General features: G+C 55.1%; 1 protein-coding gene across 1 annotated transcript in view; it reads left to right on the top strand.

Moving 5' to 3' along the window:
* Positions 1 to 1,332: 1,332 nt before the first annotated feature.
* Positions 1,333 to 4,333, top strand: part of CARD11 (caspase recruitment domain family, member 11) — a 144,463-nt gene continuing 141,462 nt past the window's right edge. Inside the window, exon 1 of the mRNA XM_011976919.1 lies at positions 1,333 to 1,607. The gene's annotated coding sequence lies outside the window, so the exon portion shown is untranslated. The remainder of the gene's footprint in view (positions 1,608 to 4,333) is intronic.

The raw sequence follows: 4,333 nt of genomic DNA on the forward strand, positions 1-4,333 counted from the left end.
CACATCGTACAGTGTACATTGTACCCAGCAGGTGATTTGCCACCCCCTACCTCCTCCCATTCTTCCCCCTTCCGAGTCTCCAATGTCCACGATCCCACTCTGCCTGCCTTTGCCTACCCATAGCTTAGCTCTCGCTTTTAAGTAAGAACACGGAGTATTTGTTTTCCACTCCTGAGTTACTTCACTTTAGATAATGGCCTCCAGTTCCATCCAAGTGCAAGTTACTGCAAAAGACTTTATTTCGTTCTTTTTCATGGCTGAGTAGTATTCCATGGTGCGTGTATGTGTGTGTGTGTGTGTGTGTTTGTGTGTATCACATTTTCTTTCATCCAGATTTTTGAGTCCACAATCCCTGTAAACCCTTGGGACCATCCTACCCACGATGCTGGCCATTTGGGGTACATTATCAAAATGCTGACATCCAGCCGAACACGGTGGCTCACACCTGTAGTCCCAGCACTTTGGGAGGCTGAGGTGGGCAGATCACTTGAGGTCAGGAGTTCGAGGCCAGCCAGGCCATCATGTTGAAACCCCATTTCTACTAAAAATACAAACATTAGATAGGTTTGGTGGCGCACGCCTGTAGTCCCAGCTACTTGGGAGGCTGAGGTGGGAGAATCGCTTGAACCCAGGAGGCGGAGCTTGCAGTGAGCTGAGATCGCACCACTGCATTCCAGCCTGGGTGACACAGCGAGACTCTGTCTCAAAAAATAAAAATAAAGTAAAATGATGACATCCAAATCACAATTTCTCTCACAAGCATAGTACACCAGAACGTTGAGGGTGCAAGCTGATGATGGATATCTTGGACCCCAAAGCTTTTGGGGTGAGGAAGGCCTTTGCAGGGGTGCTGACCAGCCAGCATGCCCAGGAAGCTTCCAGAACAGGGGCTGAGGGAGGAAAGAGGCTTGGGGTGTAGGAGGCTGCAGTATTTTATGTGGGACACCCCGTTCTCCCGCACACACACACACATTGCAGTGACAGGCTCTGGAATTTCTTGAGAAATTCGGCTAGACGTGGGGAGCCAGAGGCCTGAAGAACCTAGAAAGGGGATAGCCCCTTCCAAGGCCCCACCTGGACTCTGCCTGGGGTCACAGCTGGGTGGGGACTGACGCCCAGGCTGGTCCAGCCTCACCCCGACTGATGCAGGTGGCCTGGACCCCGAGACTCGCCTTGATCTCGCCATCCCCGGCTCCCTGATCTGTCCCCAAGCACCCCAACCCCAGGCCCTGTCCCCACTCCCACCCCCACCTCCTTACCGCCCTCCTCCCGAAGCACCGACTCCGCCCCCTCCCTCTCTTCCTTATCTTTTTCTAACCTTTCGCATTTTTTAGTCTCATTTCCTGTCGGGTTTTGCATTTCCCTCCCCCGCCCCTCCTAGCCTATGACATACTTTCTCTCCTTTTTTCTCTCCTGCCTCCTCTGGCCTTCGGACTCCTGCCCGCGCCGCCCGCAGCCCCCTCCTGGCCCTGCAGCCCCTGGGCGGGCGGCGCCCCTCGGAGGACGGGTCGGGGCCCGCGGGGACGGAGGGCCCGGTCGCCTGGAGGAAGCCGGAGGCCTGCGTGGAGGAGGCGCCCCGCGCAGCTGGCGGAGCATGAGCGCCCCAGGTAGGCGCAGCCGGGATGGGGGAGCTGGTGGAGGGGGAGCACGAGGCGGGGAGCTGGGGAAAGAGAGGAGGACATGGGGAGGAGATGGGGGGCATTAGTGAGATGACATGGTAGTGGGGCGTGGGGGGGATGGGAGTGGCTCCTGCTGGCCCCGCGATGATGGGGGTATCCTTCCATCTCTGTCCCCCTGCCCCACTTCTCTCTCTCTTATCTCCTCCTTTTCCCTTCCAACCCTTTTTCTCCCTCACTTCCCACCTGGTGTACCTCTGCTCCGTGTCTCTCTGAGCGTCTCTGAGTATCTCTGCCCAGCAAAACCCCCACCTCCTCCTACTGGACAGGAAAAAATCGGGGGTCAGGAGGCTGCAGCCCCTTGGTGCACCTGCCCAGAGGGAGGAAGAGAAACTTTTCTGACACCTGAAGGGCCCGGAAGTTTGCAGACCACAGCCCAGCCTGACTCAGAGGCTCCTGGGAAGGTGGGGCCTGGCTCAGGGAGGAAGGGCAGCCCCACCAAAAGGGGGTACGGAGCTGGGAGATGGGAGAGGACAGCCTCCTGCAGGGACTCTACTAGAAAGGGAGTGGTGGGGGCACAGGAGGGGGCCCAGGTTCCCCACTGAAACCCGGACCAGTCCCCAGCGGTCTCAGGCCTGAAAGCCACTCACCCCAGGAGGCCGCTCCAGGCCCGATGGGGCCACCAGGCCTTCTGCTGAGCCCCCTCTGAAGATAGGGGCAGAGAGGGTGTTTCTGTCCCTCGGGGGCTCTGAGCACCGCTGGAGGCTGTCACGGGGACCCAGGTTCATGGACAGTGGTCTCAGCTGTGAGCTTCGGGGCTGCCCACACAAACTCCATCTTGGACCAAAATGACCTCTGTCTGTCCCGCCTGCTCTCAAAGCCTTTGATTTGTAGTTCAAAAATGTTTCTCCTGACGTTTATGACTCGTCTTGAAGGTATAAGGTTACCAACCTACCAGAAAGGGGAGAGAAACGTCGATCGTTCATTCCGCATTTATTAAGTGCTCGGCCTGTGCATAATACGTGCCGGAAATCCCAGGAGCCGGGAATTAATATGAGGACAGGAATTTCTCCCTCAGTGTACGTTTTTGTGCTTAATATGAGGACAGGAATCCGTTAAGTGTCCATTTCTGTGCTTTCGCGGAATCTCCTGTTCTTTCCCCAGCGAGGCATCTGTAAAGAGATGATACTCCTGCCTCGGGCCAGGGCTGCCCTGAGGAGAGTAACAGTGACCGGGACTCTGAAGCATAGCCAAGGCCAGGGACTGCTTGGACCCGTGTAGATGTTACTTGCCTGGGTATCAGATAGGCAGGCCGTGGCTCCCCTGGCCCCAGCAGTCTTCAGTTAATGCATGAATGGTCCTTGATGTGATTTTTTTAAAAATCGTGGTGAAATACACATGACATAAAAGTAGCTCACTGAACCGCTTTGAAGCACACAGTGGACTGGCGTTAAGCCCATTCGCATTGTCTTGCAGTGGTCACCACCATCCAGCTCTTCCCAAACTGAAACTGTGTCCCCCATTAAAGAACATCTTCCTGGCTCCCTCCTCAGTCCCTGGCAGTCACCCTTCTCCATTCTGTCTCTAGAAATCTGATGATTTTCCGGACCCCGTATAAGGGGGCTCATACAACCTGTGTCCTTCCCGTGCCTGGCTTATTTCTCTGAGCCTCATGTCCTCAAGGTTCATCTGTGTTGTCACCTGTGACCGAATCTCCTTCCTTTTTCAGGATGAATAATATTCTGTCGTGCAGATAGACCATATTTTGTATATCTGCTCATCCTTTATGTGATTTTTAAAAATGACTTCTGGCCGGGCGCAGTGGCTCACGCCTGTAATCCCAGCACTTTGGGAGGCCAAGGCGGGTGGATCACCTGAGGTCAGGAGTTCGAGACCAGCCTGGCCAAAGTGGTGAAACACGATCTCTACTAAAAATACACACAAAAAATTAGCCTGACGTAGTGGTGCATGCCTGTAGTCCCAGCTACTTAGGAGGCTGAGGCAGGAGAATCGCTTTGAACTGGGGAGGCGGAGGTTGCAGAGAGCTGAGATCGCACCACTGCACTCCAGCCTGGGCGACAGAGCAAGACTCTGTCTCAAAAAAAAGACTTCTAAACCTAAGTCTTCTAAAGATGACGACGCTTGTTTGAATCCATCAGTGGGCGTGTGTGGGTGGCTTTGTACTTGGTGGCACAGGGGACGCAGGAGGGATGTGAGAAGCAGTGCTCCAACCTGAGTAGGTTCATCACACAGTCTGTGTATGCCGTGGTCAGAGTGTGGCTGAGACGCACATGAGATGGAAAAGAATTAGGAGGAGTGGGGAGGGAAGCAGGGAGTGAACTTGGGAGATGGTAGGACTCAGAAGGTCCAGGGATCCCTGGAAGGTTCCAGGCTGAGATGGTGCTGAAAATCTCAGGGAGGAAGGGCAGCCCCCCCGAAAGGGGGTGCAGAGTTGGGAGATGGGACAGGACAGCCCCCTGTGGACACTGTACTAGGAAAGGGGTGGCAGGGTCACAGGAGGGGGTCCAGGTTCTAGGAGTCCAGGAATTCAAGACCAGCCTGGGCAACATGGCAAGACCTTGTCTTTACAAAAAATTAGCCAGACATGGTGGTGTGCATCTGTAGTCCCAGCTACTTGGGAGGCTGAGGCAGGAGGATCATTTGAGACTGGGATGTGGAAGTTGCAGTGAGCTGAGATGGTGCCACTGCACTCCAGC

Source organism: Mandrillus leucophaeus, unplaced genomic scaffold (genome assembly GCF_000951045.1).
Source record: "Mandrillus leucophaeus isolate KB7577 unplaced genomic scaffold, Mleu.le_1.0 Scaffold171, whole genome shotgun sequence".
In the NCBI taxonomy this organism is placed as follows: domain Eukaryota; kingdom Metazoa; phylum Chordata; class Mammalia; order Primates; family Cercopithecidae; genus Mandrillus; species Mandrillus leucophaeus.